This window comes from Lithobates pipiens, unplaced genomic scaffold (genome assembly GCF_037356315.1).
Source record: "Lithobates pipiens isolate NorthernLeopardFrog02 unplaced genomic scaffold, aLitPip1_a1.2 Scaffold_18, whole genome shotgun sequence".
Lineage (NCBI taxonomy): Eukaryota > Metazoa > Chordata > Amphibia > Anura > Ranidae > Lithobates > Lithobates pipiens.
The window spans coordinates 129,700,845-129,723,288 of record NW_027507758.1 but is presented as its reverse complement, the minus strand read 5'-3'; the positions used below and the strand labels follow the sequence as shown (position 1 = coordinate 129,723,288).

The following is a 22,444-nucleotide window of genomic DNA, read 5'->3' as shown; positions in this document are numbered from 1 at the left end:
CTCATGCAGTCCCTGTCAACTCTTTTCTACCTTTACCAATCTACTTCATCCTCCATTACCTCCACCCACTAAATTACTCACTGCCCAGTAGATTGCTAATCACTTCAAAAATAAGATTGAGATGATCCGTCTCAAGATCTCCATTCTACAGATATCTCCCTCACTTTACACTCTTTGTCCTCCTACACAATCAGTACTTTCCTTTTTTAACTCAGCTACTATAGAGGAAGTCAATAAAACTTTTTTCTAATGCCCACCTAACCTCCTGCCCCCTGGACCCTGTTCCTTCTAAAATTCTACTGTCACCATCTGGCTCTATCCTACGCTCTTTAACTCATATCTTTAACCTCTCACTCTCTACTGACATCTTCCCCAACCCTCTAAAACATGCGCTAGTCACTCCTCTACCAAAAAGGGCCTTACTAGACCCCACCAATCTTAATAATCTAAGACCCATCTCTTTACTCCCTTTTGCCTCCAAACTCCTTGAATGTTTAGTCTACAACCGACTGAGCAACCACCTCATTGAGAATAACCTTCTTCATCTTCTTCAGTCTGGATTTCGCCCACAGCACTCCACAGAAACTGCCCTCCTAAAACTCACAAACAGCCAAAACCAACAGTCATTATTCTGCTTCCTTTGATACAGTTGACCCCCCCCCCAAAAAAAAAAATTTGCTTGGTCTCCATGGCTGCACTCTCCATTGATACAAATCTTACCTATCTCATCGCACCTTCAGTGTCACTTACAACTCCACTTCCTCCTCTCCAACTCCTCTTCCCGTTGGGATCCCCCAAGGTTCTGTCTTTGGTCCTCTACTATTCTCGATCTACGCGTCCTCCCTAGGTCAGCTGACTACCATTTATATGCTGATGACACCCAAATCTATCTCTCCCCTCAGCTCACCCCATCAGTCTTCTCACGCATCACTGATTTACTAACAGACATATCAGCCTGTATGTCAAACCACTTCCTCAAACTGAATCTATCTAAAACTGAGCTCTTAATATTTCCTCCCCCTCGTGCCCCTTCCCCTGATTTCTCTGTCAAGATCAATGGCACATCTATCAGTCCGTCCGCACATGCCAGGGTGCTAGGGGTAACCTTAGACTCTGAACTGTCCTTTCAGGTCCACATCCAATCCCTGTCCAAATCATGCCACCTTAGCCTCCGTAACATTTCCAGAATACACCCCTTTTAAACGAATGACACCACCAAGCTTCTAATTCACTCCCTGGTTATCTTTTGCCTTGACTACTGCAACTCCCTCTTCATTGGATTACCTCTACATAGACCATCCCCCTTCAGTCCATAATGAATGCCGCTCCAAGACTCACTCATCCACCTTACCAACCATTCAGTGTCATCCACCCCTCTCTGCCAATCCCTCCACCTGCTTCCACTCACCCAACGAATAAAATTCAAAGAACTAACAATAATTTACAAAGCCATCCATAACTCTGCCCCCAGCTACATCACTAACCTAGTACCACAATACCAATCAAGCCGTTCTCTTCGGTCCTCTCAAGACCTCCTGCTCTCTATCTCCCTTGTCACCTCCTCCCATGCTCACCTCCAAGATTTCTCCAGAGCTTCTCCCATCCTTGGGAACTCCCTAACCCAATCTGTTCATCTGTTCCCTAATCTATCCATCTTTAGACGATCCCTGAAAACCTTTCTCTTTAAAGAAGCCTATCATGCTTCTGACTAATACATTGTTTTACTTCCTCCATCACCTCATCCCCCACAGCTATTACCTTTTGGATCAATTGACCCTCTCTTTTTATCTTGTAAGCTCTAATGAGCAGGGCCCTCTGATTCCTCTTGTACCAAATTGTAATGTAACTGTAATGTCTGCCTTTATTTTGTTAAGCACTGTGCAAACTGTTGGCGCTATAGAAATCCTGAATAATAATAATTCACATGTGTAGGGCACTTTGACTTCATGCCTAGGATACCAATGATATGTCCAAGTAACATCTGACTCAGTTATCCTTCAGTTGAAAACACCTTTTTGGACCTGCTCCTAACACCGTAATTAACAATGCCCTGGTGTGCTTCTCCCTAAATGCAGGAGGTCAGTGGAAGGAGCCAAAAAAAAACAATTTTCCGTCACCTTCTTCAGCTGTAGAAGCGTGTATATACTAAACATTGCAGAATGCATTGTTCATGATTGTACTGTCTCTTTCCTAAAGCCAATGAATGGCCTTCTGATGCTTCTTAATGCACGATCTCTACATAGAAGGGTAAAATATGGAAAATATTTTTTTTTTGTGTTTTCACTGTAAAATATTTTACTTGATGTCAATTGAAGGACACAGGTTCTGCCCCTCCCTCTGTATTATTATTATTATGTACTACCCGCTCACAAAACCTAGGCGTAATGGGTAGTGGAGGTATTATTTAGAGGCTGGCATAGACTTCATGTACACAGGATGTTTTTAAAACCTCTCCTGGACAATTTAACTTGACAGATAGTAACCCACGTTTAAAATGTCTGTTTTGCCGTGTTTACATGCCGAGTTCTGCGGCATTTTGCCACGTTTGCATTTAGAAGCGTTTAACAAAAACTGCCTGTATAAAAATAGACAAAAAGGAAAAATGCCTGTAAACGAAAAGCGGCTAAATGATTAGCTGCGTTTAGAAGCATTTGGAGCTTGAAATGCCTGTAAACTCAGCTTCTTAATGCATTTTCTTTGCGTTCCAAAAAATGCCTCTAAACTCAACTGCCTAGAAACTACTGTTAACAACCCTGTGTGCATGTACTGATAAGATAACAGAGGAGAGTTCAGGGGTAGTTTAAAAAAAACTCCCAACTGCTCCTAAACGTCTGTTTACCAGCAGCAGTGTACATGAGGTCTTTTTTTTGTTTGCCAGTGTTTCAACCTCCTATAAGTGGCAGCATAACCTGACTGTATTCGAATTGTCCCTCAATGAATTTCAAGAAAAAAGATTTTATGTTATGAACAGTATATAAAAATGTATTTTTATTATCTGTCTGGCATGCAGCTTTAAAATAGTAATGACTTCATAAAGAAGGTACATCATTTTATAGATTTAAAACATCAGCTTAAAAGGCAACAATAACCCTCCTTATTACTACTAACCTTACAGTGTAGTGTACTAAGAGACTATATACCAAAATCCATTACATATTCCAAAAGACATTATATAAATGTTAAAGTGATAATATTGTCCGAACACCAGCAAATCCTTGGGTGAAAAAAGGATGGTTTCCTTCCAGTTAACGAAAGGTGTAACACTTCGTGCTCCCCAATGGATAGATAAGACAAAAATATCTTCTTACCAAATATTAGGACCTTTCAAGGCCTTTATATGCATTGGTGAGTATTCGCCCCTCACTTCCGGCATAAGCCAGCTTAACTGTTCCACTTGTTAAGGGACGCCAGTGATGCATATAACAGTCTCATAGGAGCCTCAGACCCGATCATGCAGTATGCCAGAAAGGTGTGGAAACAAACTCATTGCGCAGCGTTCAGTTAAAAGCACAAGAGTTTAATAGCAGATCTACTTACAGCAAAGATAAGTTACACAGGCATATCGAACAAACATCAGTCAAACACTCTCTGAGTGCTAAGACGTCACCGCTATTCCTTGCCTTGCCTGACGTACGTTTCGTTTAATAGAACATCATCTGTGAGACAGTAGGGGGGTGTTTTTAACTGAACGCTGCGCAATGAGTTTGTTTTCTCTTTCTGGCATACTGCATGATCGGGTCTGAGGCTCTTATGAGACTGTTATATGCATCACTGGCGTCCCTTAACAGGCTGGTAGTAGCTTTATGCATATACAGGCCTTGAAAAGTCCTAATATCTGGTAAGAAGATATTTTCGTCTTATTTATCCCTTGAGGAGCACGAGGTGTTACACTACCGTTGTTCATTGAAAGGACACCACCCTTTTTTTCACCTAAGGATTTGCTGGTGTTTGGACACTCTTATCACTTTAACATTTATATAATGTCTTTTGGATTATGCAATGGACTATAATGGTTTATATCCTCTGATATAATTATATTGAGGAAAGATTTTATCACTATATCACTATATTTTGACAGCGCAACATTTTCATTAACATATGGTGTGTACATATTTATGAGTGCTGCTGTTGCGTGATATAATTAATTTAAAAAGATCACTAAGTGCAATTTTTCCCATTTATACTGACTATGAACTAAAGCTTCAAGCTAATTTACTGCTGCCTCCTCAGAAAATTCACACCATCACATTATAACTGCACTAAAAGTGTTAACAGAACCCCCCCCCCCCCAAAAAAAATACCTTATAGCACAGTACCTTGTTTTTGAAAGATCCTGCTTGGGGCATCTTTTTGTTTGCTGTTATTATAGTTGATGGTAATGCCATGAAAACGCAATAAAAATGCAATGTATGGTTTAAATAGTAAATTTTCAGTCACATTCACATTATTTCAGCTATTCAGGCCCAGTTCACATAAGGTTATTCAAAATTGTGAGAGAACGTGCAGTGTGCATTTGGGGGCCATTATTCTTACTGGCACCCCAAATGTGGTGCAATTCTGCTGCGATTTCAATATTGTGCAATAGTCGTACAGCAATCATGCAAAAATGCACGGCTAAAAATTGAGCTAAGCTTGTCATCCAAAAAGGAGCAGGAGATTCTTTGGCACGACAAATGCACATAGGGCAGCCCACTAAAAGGAATAGGTTGCGCTATTCCTATGCGCAATGCGCGTTTCCACATGTAAATTGCATTTTAAGGCCTCGTACACTGGGGCTCTTCTAAATGCTTGCAGGAGAAAAGCAGCTAAAAAAATCTCTCCTAAGCGCTTGAGTATTTATTAATTTAATTGGCCAGCATATTATTTTATTCTGGCCATTGAAATGAAAAAAACACTGAATGAAACGCATATACATTTTCCAACACACTGAAGTGAATGGAACCTTATGGAGTACATTTAGAGCTCACTTACTTGCAGTCTTCATTATAGCAATGCTGACAACTAACTATTAGCTCATCTCTGCATTGCCCAGTATCCTTTTCCAGTTATAAACATTCAAAGTTGTTTTGGGGTATGCAAGAAGCATTTTGCTGTACACAGTTACCTATTTTTTTTTTACACTGAATGTTGTTTTACAATATGAAGCCATTTAACACATTGTACGTTTAGCACACAACAAAAAAAAAATTTAAATAAGATCAATTTTTTTTTTTTTTGTAAAAAGGATGTGTAATTTACATATTGCATATATTATTAGACCCTTCTAGGGCATCTTCCCAGGATCTCTCTTTCTATATGAAGAATCGTCGGGTGCTGGAAGCCCTCCCCATGCCTTGCTCCGTTTTCTCTTACTGTAAATGTGTCATCGGAGATGGAAAAGCCTTGTGAATTTGGCCAGTCACAGTCACAACTATGACAAGAATTCAGCTAGAGGAAGTGGTGGTTGGTGAGTCAGCATGAGTAATTTTGTTCAAATTGAATTTGAATTTCTATTAAAGCTTGTAAGTGTAAAAGTTTAAAATAGTGAAATATAAAATGTTCTGCAGCTTTGGTGGAAAGGAGCTTTCTTGAACAGTGACTTTTGTTGCACGTAAATGAGCAATTTTCACAGATTCCATCTGATTTAAGTGACAAGGATCGATCTTCCTTGCTGTTCACTGGGTATGTAGATTGGCACAATACTTTTACAGATTCTTTAATATGAACAGTGTAACGTTTCTGGTTTTCAGCCCTGCTTTGTATTGTAATGCATTAATACTGTAAAGTGGGTTGTTAATTTGTAGAGCTTGCTTTGTATAAATTTAATAGGAATATATACATGGATTTAAAAATATACTGCATGATTTAGGCTTGTGACAGAACTTGTAGTTACTTTTACTTTAGTTTTGATTTGCTTCTATACAGATTATTCAATTTTGGAGTATGTTGTCTCATTTTAAGAGAACTGTATTGATTTACTTTTATCCTCACAGGTCCGTCTATATATTTAGAGCAAAGAACCATATGGTTAACATAACTCATGTAAGTGTTTATCCATGGAGGTATAGATGTGGAAGCTTGTTCATTCTGTGGCAGTGTTTATAGAAAATAATAGAATTAATAAGGAAAATACTTTACTTGCATCTGTCTCATTCCCACATATAGGACTGTGCATAAAAAGCAATAACAGCAAGCTAATTAGGCCAGATTAATAGCAAGCGGTTGCAGTGGTAATTGAGTTGTGAATATTGTGTGAAATGCCAGGTGAAAGTGGTTTTGAGTAGAGTGACTTGATAGTGCTATTATGGGATTACAAGATTGGCTCTTTCTCAGTTTTTTTTTTTTTACTACTCTCATAGAGAAATATATTTAGCAAATTGATTTTGGCAGGGACTTGCTGTAATAGGCGTAGATAACGTCTTTTTCTGGTTTCTACTACATGGCTTTGACTAGAAGACTGTAGAATTCAACCCTTATCACACCCCCAGAGCTCTCATATGACCAAGCATGTTCTACAGCCATAAAATTCAGAATCCTTTTGTTTTTGAGTGGGTCAGTGGTGTAGTAAAAGAGGTCATGGCAATTGCAGTTAAGACCAGGCATTACAATAAAAGACCCTACCTTTTACTATGCCCCCTCCCTCAATACCTGTTTGTGCAGTAGTGAAGTCCCCTCATCATTTCTGTGATTGTGTTGCTGTTTACACATGTTATAATAGTATAATGCGTTCCCTAACCCTATAGTCAGGGTTATTGCTCGTGGCAGTGGGAACAGAGGGAACTGGACAAAGAAGCATTGGAATATGAGTCATCCCCAACAGAGTATGGAATCAGCTAAAGACTGGTGTATATTGACTGCACTTGAAGCAAATGCACAGGGTACAAATGAAAGTGGAATGACCAATCATTGGCGGCTTTCTTTCTTGGCCATGCAAATCTTCTTCCACTGTTTTGTTTCTGTACATTTTACTACTGTGTTGAAGAGCAGCAAAGGAGGCCATCAAATGTGTAGGGCATCAAGGGGACATTGAAGTGTGCACTATGGCCTATAAAGCTCCTCAAGGTTATACAATGACTTTTTTCTTTCTTTTTTCATACCTGAGTCCAGGCCACCTTCCACACCAGCTCCTGAACACCCCTCACCAGCTGGGCTCACAGGTGTCACTTAGCACACGTTACAATCCGGACCATCCACACACAAAGATCTCAGCATGACCACCACTACACAAATGATGTTTTGGGTCAGTTTTGATGGTGATTTTGTTTTTATTATTTTTTAAAACCTGTCTTCAACAATCCATACGTGTTTGTTTTGAGTGGTCAGCTTTGTATGTTGATTTTGGCTCAATGGGTTACTTATGCAGCATGATTTTTGTACCACCTCCACCTGTAGCTCGCTCACGCCATAATACCAATTTACCAATCTCTCCATGACCAGGGCAGAAAAAAAATGCACCATCAGTCTATCTCAGGTGCAGGTACCTTCCTGTTTCACCTAGGCACCCCACATCATGGCTTGGCAGGGGTCACATAGTGCATGTATTATCTGGACCTCCTCCACTCTGGGGTCATTCCCTGTGTTCCTATACTCCACAAGTCAGGCATGGTTCAGTTACAATGATTTCTTTTTCAAACCTGATTGCAACAATCCATGCATTGTTACAAATGGTAGCTTGGTATGTTCCTTTTTTTCCATAGGTACTGTATCATCAGTGATCACAAAGGTTTTTACTGGGGTTTTCTTTGTGGCTCATACATTTTTACATGATCATATTTTCATGTATTATGCCCTGTACACAAATTCCGACAGAAAAGGTCCAATCGGATTATATTGTCGGAAAATCCAATCGTGCGTGGGCGCTATCAGACGTTTTCCGTCAGAATTTCCGACTGAAAAAATTTGAGAGCAGGACCTCAAATTTTCCGACAACAAAATCCGATCTGACTTTTTCCGATCGTTGTAGAGAATTCCGATTGAACAAAGTGCCACGCATGCTCAGATCAAATTACGAGACCAAAGCTATTGGCTACTAGCCACAACGTAGTCCCGTCGCAACGATCGAACGTCATCACGATCCGAACAATCAGATTTTCCGTCAACTTTGTCCGACCGTGTGTATGCAACACCAGTTTCGGACAAAATCCGTTGAAAAAAATCCAACAGATTTTGTTATCGGAATGTCCAACCGTGTGTACGGGGGCTTAGGCTTATGGCATTGCACCACTGCGGGGTCACCCATCACGTTTATTGGATTGAGATGATCGTTTCTTATTGGCTTGTGCAGTGGCAAGTCTCCTCATCTCATACAGCATACGTTTGACTGTTTCATACTTTTTTTTCTTTGCACTACTCACTTCATTGGCCTGTCGCACTTATCAAGTTTTGTAGGCCTGAGTTTACGTTTTTAATTTGCCTGCTTCGCTTCAGGTTACTTCTCGTCTCCCTTTAACACCAGGTTCGTTGTCATCGCATACACGGTATATGATCATATGTTCACATTGTTGGTATTACGGCATCACACCACTGCAGTTTTACCTATCACATTTATGGATACCAATGGATTGAAATGATCGTTTCTAATTGGCTTGTACGGTGGCAGGTCTCCTCATCCGTTTCCTCACTCAACATGCGTTCTTAAGTCACGGTGTTTTCACTACTCAGATTATTTGGCTGACACATTTTAAACCTAAAATCTAAGTAAAAAGCCACGGACGGAAGAATTTCTTGGGACATTTCTCGGGAATCGCAAAATCCGGGAAAAGGGTCTAAATCCCAGGAACGCCCTCGGGAATTCGGCACAGTTGGCAAGCATGCTTTGCCCCGATTAGGGAGATTCACCCTCTCTATTTGGCCTAGTTTACCATTATCATTGAAAGTGAAAGTAAAAGAAAAAGAAAATCCCAAATTTTGGGCTATCCCCAGAAAAGTTATAGAGGTGAAATCCTTCAATTTGGACACTAGTTCTGAGGGGGTACCAAAGAATTCACTTATTTTGCAGGGATTTTCTCTCACATCCCATTTAGGCTACAGGACAGGAAAGCATGGTAAATCTCCCCAATGGAACATGGATGGCAAAAAAATACTATATCCAAAATGAAAAAAAAAAGTTTTGCCTATAGTTCTATTCTAGAGATTGTAAAGGTACAATTTAAAAAAACAAACAATAAAAATTATGGAAAAAAAAACAAAAAAAAAAACATGTCTATACTATACCTGCTCTGGTCCCTGACAGTGCCCCTGGCTCCTCCTCTCTGTCCACTTCCCATGGGGGCACTTGTGCATGCTTACTCCTAGGCCCATTGACACAGACAGCTGGGCTCGGCCCTTCCCCCTGCTCCCTTGTCACTGGCTTTGATTGACAGCAGCGGAAGGTGCACAAGTTTAGTGTCAGGACCCCAATAGGCACCCCCATTCAATTTTGGGGCAAAGAGTTATAGTTTAAATTTATTCAATAGTCTTTACTGAGAAACAGTTTTAGAGGTCCCTTCTTTGTACAAACTGATGGTTAAGCGTTTCCCAGAAAACAGCCTTGGCCAAAGCATATATAATCTTGAGCACCTGTTATCTAGACTTTTAAAACAAATAAAATGACTCATCGGAATGAATGTTTTCTAGTAATGATCATCAAGAGAGTTTTTTTTTAAATCTGTGAGGTATGCACACTCCACCTGAATTAATGATTTTGAATAACACCCACACCCACACATCAGGATCAGTATTACTCTTAATATTACAGCATTTACTGGCAGAGCTTGATAGTTTCATTTTTGTCTCTGCTGAATGCATTACTCTTTTCTTCTAATATGTTAGAATTGCATATTCTATAAAATTAGGAATTATGTTTCTGTTTATTCAAAGCACCCTGCATTTCTGCACCCCCCTCCTTTTCATTTTCAGTGGATGCATAGAAGAAAGGTATTGGAGCAGTCATAATCTCTCGGACCCCTTTCACACTGGGGCATTTTTCAAGCGTTTTTCAGGCGCTTTAGCGTTAAGAAAGCACATGTAATACGCTTGAAAGAAGCCTCATCTGCAATCCCAATGTGAAAGCCAGAGTGCTTTCACACTGAGACCCCTTTCACACTGTGGCGTTTTTCAGGCGCTTTAGCGTTAAAATAAGTGCCTGTAAAGCGCCTGAAAGAAGTATCAACTGCAATCCCAATGTGAAAGCCCGAGTGCTTTCACACTGAAGTGCTGCGCTGGCAGTGCGTCAAAAAAAAGTCCTGCAAAGCAGCTTCTTTGCAGCGCTTTTGGAGCAGTGAATACACTGCTCCTAAAGTGCCCCTTCCCATTGAAATCAATGGGAAGTACCTGCAAAGCGCTTGCAAATCGCTTTTGGCAGCAGCACTTTGTGGGCGCTTTTAACCCTTTATTTGGCCACTAGCAGGGTTTAAAAGCACCCCACTAGCGCTCAAAAAAAAGGTGGTAAAGCCCCGCTAGTTTAAGCGATGCTTTACGAGTGTTTTTCGGGCGCTGGCAATGTGAAAGGGCTCTTAACCACTTCAGCTCCGGACCAATAAATACCTTAAGGACCAGAGGTCTTTTTGCAATTTCGCACTGCGCTGCTTTAACTGGTAATTGCGCGGTCATGCAATATTGCACCCAAACGAAATTTGCGTCCTTTTCTTCCCACAAATAGAGCTTTCTTTTGATGGTATTTGATTGCCTCTGCGATTTTTTTTTTTTGCGATATAAATGGAAAAAGAGCGAAAATTTTGAAAAAAAAAGATATTTTCTTGTTTTTGTTATAAGAAAAATCGAATAAACTAAATTTTAGTCATACATTGAGGGCAAAATTTATTCAGCCACATGTCTTTAGTAAAAAAAATTTCAATAAGCGTATATTTTTTGGTTTGCGCAAAAGTTATAGCGTCTACAAACTAGAGTACATTTTCTGGAATTTACACAGCTTTTAATTTATGACTGCCGATCTCATTTCTTGAGGTGCTAAAATGGCAGGGCAGTACAAATCCCCCCCAAATGACCCCATTTTGGAAAGTAGACACCCCAAGGAAATTGCTGATGGGTATGTTGAGCCCATTGAATATTTATTTTTTTTGTCCTAAGGGATTGAATAATGACAAAAAAAAAAAAATATATTTTTTTTTTACAAAAAGTTGTCACTAAATGATATATTGCTCACACATGCCATGGTTATATGTGGAATTGCACCCCAAAATATATTCCGCTACTTCTCCCGAGTATGGGGATACCACATGTGTGGGACTTTTTGGGAGTCTAGTCGCGCACGGCACCCCGAAAACCAATAACCACCTTCAAGATTTCTAAGGGTGCAAATTTTTGATTTAACTCCTCACTACCTATCACAGTTTCGAAGGCCATAAAATGCCAAAATAGCACAAAACCCCCCAAAATGACCCCATTTTGGAAAGTAGACACCCCAAGCTATTTACTGAGAGGCATGTTGAGTCCATGGAATATTTTATATTTTGCCAAAAGTTGCGGGAATATTACAAACTTTTTTTTTTTTTGCACCAAGTTGTCACTAAATGATATATTGCTCACACATGCTATGGGCATATGTGAAATGACACCCCAAAACACATTCTGCTGCTTCTCCTGAGTACGGGGATACCACATGTGTGGGACTTTTTGGGAGTCTAGTCGCGCACGGCACCCCGAAAACCAATCACCACCTTCAGGATTTCTAAGGGTGCAAATTTTTGATTTAACTCCTCACTACCTATCACAGTTTCGAAGTCCATAAAATGCCAAAATAGCACAAAACCCCCCCAAATGACCCCATTTTGGAAAGTAGACACCCCAAGCTATTTACTGAGAGGCATGTTGAGTCCATGGAATATTTTATATTTTGCCAAAAGTTGCGGGAATATTACAAACTTTTTTTTTTTTGCACAAAGTTGTCACTAAATGATATATTGCTCACACATGCTATGGGCAGAAGTCAAATTACACCCCAAAATAAATTCTGCTGCTTCTCCCGAGTACGGGGATACCACATGTGGGGGACTTTTTGGGAGCCTAGCCACGTACGGGACCCCGAAAACCAAGCACTGCCTTCCGGATTTGAATATAAAATGCTACCAAAAAACCTGTTAGCGATCGCAGGGATCAGGCCTGACTCTGCGATCGCTGCAGTTATGTGTTTAGTGTTTTGTAAGTGACAGTGATCGATCGATACTGCACTTGGGTGGGCTGGGCAGAGGGGCAAAACGCAGGTGCCAGCAGGTATTTGGGCTGATCCCGCTAACAATGCGTTTTTTTGGAACCCTAAACTGCTGGGGACGCTAGTATAGATCTGATCAGATCAGATATTGATCTGTTCAGATTCTATACCACTACGGGAGGTGTATGCTTTGCGTGTGGGTGTTAGCGGTACTGGCACTAACCTAGCGCTGCCTGGGGCGACGCAGACCCTGACCCTAAAACCTAATTGATATCACCCGCCGGGTGATCAGGGGGTTAAACCTTTATTGGGTAATAAATGGTGGGTGCCCTGATGCTATAAAAAACAAACTAACCAGAGTCACCCGTAACACTTATACGGTGATCAGTGGTGAAAGGGTTAACTAGGAGCAATCAGGGGGTTCAAATTTTTATTAGGTAGTATATGGGGGTCCCTGGCGCTATATAAAAACCTGACGGGGAACCTAAATAACTAACTGGCTAACCAGCGTCACCAGTGACACTTATACTGTGATCGCTGGTGAAAGGGGGTGAAAGGGTTAACTAGCAGCAATCAGGGGGTTAAAACCATTATTGGGTAGTATATCGGGGTACCTAGCGCTATAAAAACCTGGTGGTGAACCTAAAAAAATAACTAGCTACCTAGCGACACTAGCGACACTGATGCAGCGTTCAGAAAAATTATCGCTTAGTGACACTGGCAAAAGGGGGTGAAAGGGTTAACTAGCGGAAATCAGGGGGTTAAAACCATTATTGGGTAGTATATCGGGGTACCTAGCGCTATAAAAACCTGGCGGTGAACCTAAAAAAATAACTAGCTACCTAGCGACTGTAGCGACACTAATGCAGCGATCAGAAAAACGATCGCTTAGTGACACTGGCAAAAGGGGGTGAAAGGGTTAACTAGCGGCAATCAGGGGGTTAAACCCATTATTGGGTAGTATATCGGGGTACCTAGCGATATAAAAACCTGGCGGTGAACCTAAAAAAATAACTAGCTACCTAGCGACACATGCAGCGATCAGAAAAATGATCGCTTAGTGACACTGGCAAAAGGGGGTGACAGGGTTAACTCTAGGGGCAATCAGGGGGTTAAATCTTTATTGGGGGGTGATAGGGGGCTACCCTGGACCTAACACTAACTGTCCTGACAGTTTTTACTGTCACAACTGACACTGAATGCATTGATCAGTAAAGAAATGATCAATGCAATCAGTGACACTGTGACTGGGGGGGGAGGGGGGGCGGGGGGGGGATCGGGGGGCGATCGGGGGGGGGATCGGGGGGGGGTTTGTGTGCCTGTGTGTACCTACATGTCAGTGTAGTGTTGGTGCACACTTACTTTTACTCTTCTCCTCGTAGTCCGGTCAAAAAGACCGCCCCGAGGAGAATGACATCACTTCCTCCTTCCTGTGTAAACAATACACAGGGGAGGAAGCTTCTCATTGGCCAGGAGCGATCCAGAGGGGGTGGCCGAAAACCAACGGCCATCCCCTCATCACGGAGCGCTCCTGGACCGAATCGGACCGCCGTAACCAGCGGGAGGGGGTCCGATCGGACCCCCCACCCGCTGGAAGGCAATCACGTAGATGTACGTGATTATGCCTGCCTGTGCCATTGTGCTGACGTACATTGGCAATACGGCGGTCCTGAAGTGGTTAAAGCACTTGGGCTTTCACAGATGAGGCTTCTTTCAGTCGCTTTACGGGCACTTTTTTTTTTAACGCTAAAGCGCCTGAAAAATGCCAGAAAAATGCCCCAGTGTGAAAGGGGTCTCAAGGCACTGAAATCAGAGCTCCATGTATATAGGAAAACAGCAATTAGGCCTCATGCACATGGGCATACAAAAATGCTGCTTTTACAGGCGTTGTACTTTTTGTATGCTTCTAAACTCAGTTCTGTGTTAATCTATTGGCCAAGCATTCAGATCAGTATTTTAAAAACAGGGTTTAGAGGAATACAAAAAACACTCAAAATCTGCATTTGCAGAAGAGTTTACAAGCATATTTTTTGTGTAAAAATAAATTTATTCCAATAGCTAGAATAAAATAATAATTCTGAGGCGTGATGTTGGACCTGGTGTGTGTCAGTTAGAGGAGAAAGCAAGGCACTGGAGATTCCACCTTGAATTGTATTGATCTTGTTTTTGAAATGATGGACAACCTCCTGGGCAGTAAGTAAGTTAGTGGGTGGAGGTAGTGGGGCATTGAAAAGAGTTGACAAGGATTGGATGAGAGGGTTTTGATGAGAGTGGCGTAGTTGGTTTAGTAGGTTTGTTTGGCAAGAGGCAGGAGTTGTATTTGAGAAGGGCAGATTTGTAGAGGGTAAAGTCTTGCAGGGATTTAGTTTTACAACACAATAGTTCAAGTGTACGACTGTTTCTCTGGAGACTGCTGGTGTTGTCTGCCAGGGTTGTAGCAGGCAAGGCCTGGTTCTGCGTGCAGGGAGGGGAGCAAGTTGTTGTAGACAGAAGTGGTCAAGTCTTGGCAGGACAGGGGTGCGATTTTGTCATAAAAGCAGTCAGTAGCAAAATGAAGAAAGGTTGAGGTGGTGAAGGTGTCTACGGGTAACTCTTTGCTAGTTGGAGGCATAGGAGGTTGGAGACAAGGAGAATTTGAAACTGATAAGGTTGTGAGTGAAGAGAGGAAAAGGGGTGTTAGAGAGGTTGCAGGGAGTGCAGAGGTGGGAAAATACAAGGCTGAGGTTGTTGACTTCAGGCAGCTCTTGAGCTGCAGGCTGCCCCTAATTTTTACTTATATTTTTACATGGGCTTGTTAGTGTTTTGTTGCTGTTACCCTCCCCTCATTTGGACTGTATTTGGATTACCCTATAATCTATAATATAATTAATTTCTACTGATACTATGTCCCTTAATGAACAATAAAGAAAGCCTTTTTGCAGCTGCAAGCCTACAGGGTCCTGCCAGAGATTCATTGCAGTGAGGTGTTAAGCCTCCTACACACGATGAATATTGGACGGATGATCGTCAGTTTTTTTTTTTTTGCATGCCAGTCTCATTTTGAAAATGAAGAGGTTACTAAAGGTATGAAGATTAATGTACGACAGAATAAAACTTCAGAAATTATTATATTTTCGTTTCCGAGCCTGCGTATCTTGGTCTTCCGATTTATTTATTTATTTTTTGATGAATACTGTACTGATTATAAGAAAATTGTTCTGGCATCATAGGAGAAAATTTTTTAGCGTTTTGTCCCTTCTGATAATTTTACATGAACTGTCATCAATGGTTCTCAAGAACTGTGTACTAATTATCAGATTATCATAGGATCACCTCAGATATTCAGGCCCAAGCTGTCTGTTCAAATTCTAAGTTGTTACATATGCCTGTTTAAATATAGACAATAATCAAATTTAGTATAATGAGGGCCGTGTGCACCACTTACTTTAACTATAGTAAAGTGTGGTAAAACTGGAGTAAGAGACTACTGCCTTTGAGTGGAAGGGTGGGATATTAGAGATGGGAGACGGTGGTATTTCTATTGGTAAGATGGGTTAGGTAATATTATTTAGCAGGGGGGAGGTTGGGAAGTATAAAAAGAGGTAGGGAGAGGGGGTACACTAAGCAGGGGGTGGGGTTGGGGGGAAGGAGTATAAGAGACAGAGAGGCATAGGTCAGGGAAGGATGGAAAAAGAGGGGGAGAGGGGGGCAGAGGAGTGAAGAGGTTGAGAAATTAGGTGGAAGGGTGATTTAGGGTTGCTTGATGTGAGGAGAGCCTGGGAGGGGATAGGCCAATCTGAGCTAGTGAGGAATTATTTGCAATCCCCTGTGAAAAAAGTAATCTATCCAGTAAAACCATTGTTTTGGAATTTTGTGGCAGTTCCTTTGAGGGAGCTGGTAAGGTCTTCCATTAGTTTGATATCCTCCATGTGTTGAAACCAGTGATGAATTTTTGGTGGGGTGGGACACTTCCAAATGGGACAAAGTTGAGTGTAAAAAAAGTCAATGATGGAAAGTTGTGTAAGGTTGTTTGGGAATTGGCTTGTTTTCCAGATTTATTATTGCATAGGGTTGATTTACTAAAACTGGAGAGTACAAAATCTAGTGCAGCTTTGTGTAGTAACAAATCAGCTTCCAGGTTGTTTTTTTTTTTTTTTTGTCAAAAGGTTAAACAAGCTGAAGTTAGAAGCCTAAGACCCCTTTCACACTGTGCCGCCACGGGCGTCAGCGGTAAAGCGGTGCTTTTTTTAGCGCCATTTTAGCACCGCTATTCGGCCACTAGCGGGACAGTTTTAACCCCCGCTATCGGCCAAAAAGGGGGTTAAATCCGCCCGCAAAATGCTGCCGCAGTGGCGTTTTGCCGGTGGTATGACAGCGCTGCCCCATTGATTTCAATGAGAAGGGGGGTTGAGTTCACCGCTCCTTCACCGCTCCAAAGAAGTTGCTGGCAGGACTTTTTCTGACGACCTGCCAGCGCAACACTCCAGTGTGAAAGCCCTCAGGCTTTCACACTGGAGTGAAGGGAGCAGCTGTTTGAGGGCGGATTGCAGGTGCTATTTCTAACTCTATAACGCCTGCAAAACGCCCCAGTGTGAAAGGGGTCTTAATGGCTACCATGCACAGATGCACCAGGTTTTGCACTCTCCAGTTTTTTGTTTTTATTACATTTTTCATTAGCATACAAAATTAGTCCACACAGGGGCCAAACCTTTGCCCACGCAGATGCGGCAACATACCACAACAGGGCACAACATAAACAAACTAACTTATACTATAACCCCAATGTGGGGAGAGGTTCCATTCAGGAGAATCTGTGCTCAAATTGATACCAACAGGATAATGCAACATGAGAGTAGTTGGGTCAATATACTAACAGACTAGAGATATAGTGTTAATCTAGGAACTGGTTACTGCATCAGTTGCCGTGGTATCTAGCCAACTGGTCCAAACCTTTTCAAATTTTTGTGGACAATCCCTGCCCGAGTAGGTAACTTTATACAGGGCTAAACTGGTATTCACCATACTTTTCCAGGAGGGGGGAGAAGATTATTTCCAGTTCATCGTAATGGCCTTACCAGCATAGTACAATAGCAGGGATATGAGTATTTTCCTTCCTCTGAGCATTGACATTTGTTCCACCAGCCCCAGCAGACATTATTTAGGATCATAAGGAACACGAGTCTTAGTAACGTTAGCAATCACCTGGAGTACTTCTTTCCAATAATGTTCGATTGCTGGGCAAACCCAAAAAATGTGGAAAAAGTCACCCGGATGGTAGGAGCAACGCTAGCACGCCGGATAATGCGCAGGCGACATCTGGTGCAGCCTGTGAGGCGTCTAGTGATATCTATGCACAATTTTGTATTGGACCAGTTTGCCCCTAGCAAGACCAGAGGGGAGAAGGGAAAGCTCCAAATCTCCCTCCAGTCATCCTCGTCCAGCTCTGGTATGTCCCCCACCTATTTCCTGTGGAGGGGGGACAACTCAGGGCCGGCAGCAACCAGCAGGGACCCGTAGAGCTGAGACGTGGGTTTATCCAAGTCTTTCACCCAAAGGGTGGATTCGAGCTCCGAGTAGGCCAATTCAACTGGTTGGCCAAAGAACTGATACCTATAGGCATGAGCGATTTGAAGATACCTAAAATTGGCCCATGCAGGCACATTAAATGTGGTGCATAAAATGTGAAAGGGGGTGAGCTCTCTGTTGGTGATAACATGCTCAAGGGTCAGTATTTTCTATTTGGCCCAGGCCTGTGGATCTGGGATGGTATTGACCTGTGATAGGTTAGGGTTCAGCCACAGTGGTTGTGAGGAGACCAGGAGTTTCGGCTGGGGTGCCCTCAGTGCCTCACCCACCTTCCATGCCCGCATAGTGGTACGCATAGAAGAGGTGAGATGGTGAGGCGTTTTAGGCCCCCTGAATAGCAACCCCTTCAAGGCCTCCAGGCACTCTCCAGTTTTATTAAATAAACCCCATAATGTCTGGATTTTCAATGTAGTGAATTATACAAAACTCAGATTAAGGTAACTCTTCAAGTCTTTGTGAATAGCTTTAGTAACTCAATGGGGTTGATGTTGCTATGGGGAAATTCAAATCGCAGCAAAATCGTGGTAAAACCACGCTTTGCGTTTTTGCCATGTTTTGCAGCTCCGCAGCTCCTAAACTATGTTAAAAGGCTATGTGTACATGGACACATAGGCATTTATGGAGTTGAGTTTAGGAGCTGTGGCAAATAAACGCCTAATGCCCTGTACACACAAGAGGATTTTCCATCGGAATTCCGCTCAAGCTTGGCTTGCATACAAACGGTCACACAAAAGTTCACTGAACTTTCGACCATCAAGAATGTGGTGACATACAACACTACAACGAGCCAAGATAATGAAGTTCAATGCTTCCGAGCATGCGTCGAATTGTTTCCGAGCATGCCTGGGGAATTTTGCACGTCGGAATTTGTACAGACGATCAGAATTTCCGATCGGAATGTTTTCCGATCAAATCATTGGGAACCTGCTCTCAATCTTTTGCTGGCGGGAATTCAGCCAGCAAAAGTCCAATGGAGCATACACACGGTCGCATTTTCCGACCAAAAGCTCTCATTGTTTTTTTGCTGGCCAAATTTCCGATTGTGTATATGGGGCATTTGGCTCCTAAACTCAAGTTTAGAAGCTGCCAGGAGCTGCTAGTGTACATGAAGCCTTAGTAAAGTGACTTTGCTTAATTGGAGATGATGACTTTAGTCTGCTGCAGGCAGGAGGAATAATTTCCTTAGTTATTTCTCTTCCCAGTGATCAGATTGCAATTTCTAGCAAATCACAATGTGAGAGGCTATAGCGGGGGATCATTTGTGTCAAATAACGGTAGTTGTGAAAACGGCCGTGAACTGAACAAGCACCAGGATTTAGATGATTTCAACCTTTTCAGGAAGCAGATACTGAACTTGGAGGGAGGTAATTTGACCCATGGGATAGGTAATAAGTACATGTAAGTTCCCATTCTATATGTTTGCTGTGGTGATATTAAAGTGAATGTGCTATGGAATTACATGAATAATCAATTATTGCTGCTATGCAGTATTAGTAAAAAAAAAAAAAAAAAAAAGATTTTAGGCTAATTTATTACTAAATGGAAATGGGTCTGGCTGCGGAAGAGTTAATTAGGCTCTGAAAATTTCCATAAATGATACAGCCTATCCTTGGCTCATCTCATTTTCATTCCAAATTCCAAAGCAAGCTGTTTGATGTTACAAGTAATCTTTTGACACTCTACTGTTTTAAGCTAGAGAGTAAAATGTCACCTCGGGTCTTAAGTTCAAACGCAAAGCTCACAAATTTCTCCAGAAAAAATATCTTATAAGCAAAACTGTAAAGGAACACTTTATTGTGTTTACTTCCAGCCAAGGTGATAATATATGTGAGGTCATCTTCCTTAATCTTTTTGCTGTCAACACAAGGAATTACACAGTCATGTTTTATGGTTCAATTTGGCCCTGAAACGGCCGATGATTATACATGATAAAATAAATACAATACACTGTTGGAAAATGTAGGGGTGGTTAATGTAATGAATATTAGCACAGCCAGAACAGAAAAGAACATTTTAGACAAATGCTTCATCTTTTGATGTTAATATTTTTTTAATGTTTTGTATAAGTAGATGATTATTTAGTATTTGTGTATCTGTGTTTGCACAGATACTGGTGTTTAACTTCTGTAAAATCGAAATTATTCAAAGATTAAGTTCTCTTGCTCAGTACAATATTGTCTAAAAAGCAAAACAAACAAACAAAAAAAAACAGAAGCTATTTACATGTTATCAAATGATCATTTTATATGGCCAACCATGTGTCCCTAACCACTGCAATTAAATTTTACAAAGCAACTTGTTCCATCTGGCATGCAGCTGTCTCAGGCTACTTAATTTGCCACTGTAAGAACTGGAACTATGGGAATTATAGCCAACAACCTTGTATGAGGGTCATCCGTTTCCTACAAAAAAAAAATCATGATCGTTCTTAGCCACAGAGTCTTGCAATGTCTTTTGCTAAAGCAGATCTAATGCCCCATACACACGGTCAGATTTTCAGATGGAAAATGTGTGATTGGATGATGTTGTCGGGAAATCCGACCGTGTGTGGGCTCCATCTGACTTTTTCCGTTGGATTTTCCGACGCACAAAGTTTGAGAGCAGGATCTAAAATTTTCCGACAACGAAATCCGATCGCATAAATACTGATCGTGTGTAGACAATTCCGACTGACAAAGTGCCACGCATGCTTAGAATAAACCAAGAGATGAAAGCTATTGGCTACTGGCCCATTTATAGTCCCGACGTACGTGTTTGACATCACCTCGTTCAGAACGATCGGATTTTCCGACAACTTTGTGCGACCGTGTGTATGCAACACAAGTTTCGGCCAAAATCCGTCGGAAAAAATCAGACGGATTTTGTGGTCGGAATGTCTAACTGTGTGTATGGGGCATTAAATGAAATCCTACTTCCCATGCTAAGCCAACCTGTGGCAGCCTCCTTTTGCATCCCTTGTGGGCTCCTTGATGGTAGGAACCAATGTGAGTGTGCAATGTACAGGGATAGTGACAATTGTAGACACTTACTCAGGTTGAACTGGGTGGACTGGTGTCTTTATTCAACCTTACTGACAATGTAACTATGTATCGACTATGGATGGTGTGCAGACTAAGGGCTCCTAAGGATCTCAACACCGTGATTTCAAGATACATTTGATTATATTTCAAGAGACTTTAAAAACCACAAGACCATACTCTGAATATTGCTCTATGCAAGTGTATGAGGGATCACTGCGCAGACACAGCCAAAATTGAAGAAGATTTTGGGCCGGAGCAGGTAAACCGCAGAGGAGGCCAAGGCTGTCATTCACAGGCAAATATGTAGTCGGGACAGGGATTCTAGGTTGGTTTATGTTAGGAGGGCTTGGGAGGATTGAATAGTGTACTTTATACTAAGATTGCACTTGTCCTTTAATAATTTCTACATGGTTAAACCGTCTGTTTTACATTGGCTTTACACTGTGAATAAGCAAGTGGATTTAACTGTGGTGAGAATTGCTTTCAGTACATATTCCAGCTGGCAAACTTTGTGTGCGCTGTATAATTTGTGAACTGCAGCCTGAAACTTAAAACCTGTCTCAGCACAGTTGGCATTTTGTGCCTGGAACTCAGCATATTCTTGTTCCATATTTCATTGAAGACGCTGAACATTTCCTTCTGTGCAAGTGTGAAAGTGTGACCAACATAAGAACAACATGTCCTAGAGCAACCTCACAGCTGCTAAACCCTGCATCATTCCAACTTTATCAATTGAACTTAAGGAAAATGTAACTGTCCCAAGAGCATCCTTATTTGGCTTTCTTGGTTCTTCACCACACTTGGGGCAGTGAAATGGTTCCTTTCAGTTACTTATTCAAGCCTAGCTGTAGCCTGAAATGTTTATTGTAAGGAATCTTATTGAAAGCTTTCTTTATAGTTACACATAGTTATGTCTGTGGCCCCAACAACCTGAAGGAGAGAGTATAGGCAACAAGGTTTGTTTCCAGGAATAACTGGTTAGTGTTACTTTCTCATCTGCTGCAATCAAGGAGAACATTTGATTTGCAAGTTGAGGAATCTAACCCAATCAAATCCCCCTTCCATATAGATCCTAGTACAACACTTTCCATAGAAGATACCTTTTAGTTTAGGCAAGAGTGAACTAAAGGACTATTGTCATAACAATGACAGGATTGTGCAATTTTTTCGGGGGAAAACCAATTTTTATTGAGCACTTGTATTGGCAATTACCATCATTTCCAAAGGCCTTCATTATCAACATGCCAGCAGTACAACAAGAACACGGTTCACAATCTGATACATACACTTTTCTACATTCATTCAACCGGCTTAGCATATGCATGTGACTGTATCCGTTGTTCCCCATTTTCCTTTTCCCCCCTGTAGGTCTCTCATTGTCCCTTTATCCCCAAGCAGCCATGTGGAATAATAGTATTGAGCACCGGCGCTTGCCAAGTTCTATGTACATGTTTCCCCATCTCCCATCCACCTTTCCCAGACCTTTAAAAACTTGTGCGTGCATCCCCTATGCCTGTATATCAATTTTTTATACGGGAGGGTATTGTTCACGTCTCTTTTCCAATCAACCACAGTTGGGGGAGAGTTCCGCATCCATACTCGTGCCACAGCCTTTCTGGCTAGAAACAGCGTTTCATGTAGAAAGGTAGTTTGGTGCTTGTCAATATCAGCATCAGGCAACAGGCCTAATATACATAATTTTGGGTCTGGCATCACTGGGGAACCCATTACA

At 41.6% G+C, this 22,444-nt stretch overlaps 1 long non-coding RNA gene across 1 annotated transcript in view; it reads left to right on the top strand.

Moving 5' to 3' along the window:
• LOC143987414 (uncharacterized) overlaps window positions 1–22,444 on the top strand; it is a 319,148-nt gene that overhangs the window by 174,094 nt on the left and 122,610 nt on the right. Inside the window, exon 4 of the long non-coding RNA XR_013276646.1 lies at window positions 5,258–5,446. This is a non-coding gene — a long non-coding RNA (uncharacterized LOC143987414). The remainder of the gene's footprint in view (window positions 1–5,257; window positions 5,447–22,444) is intronic.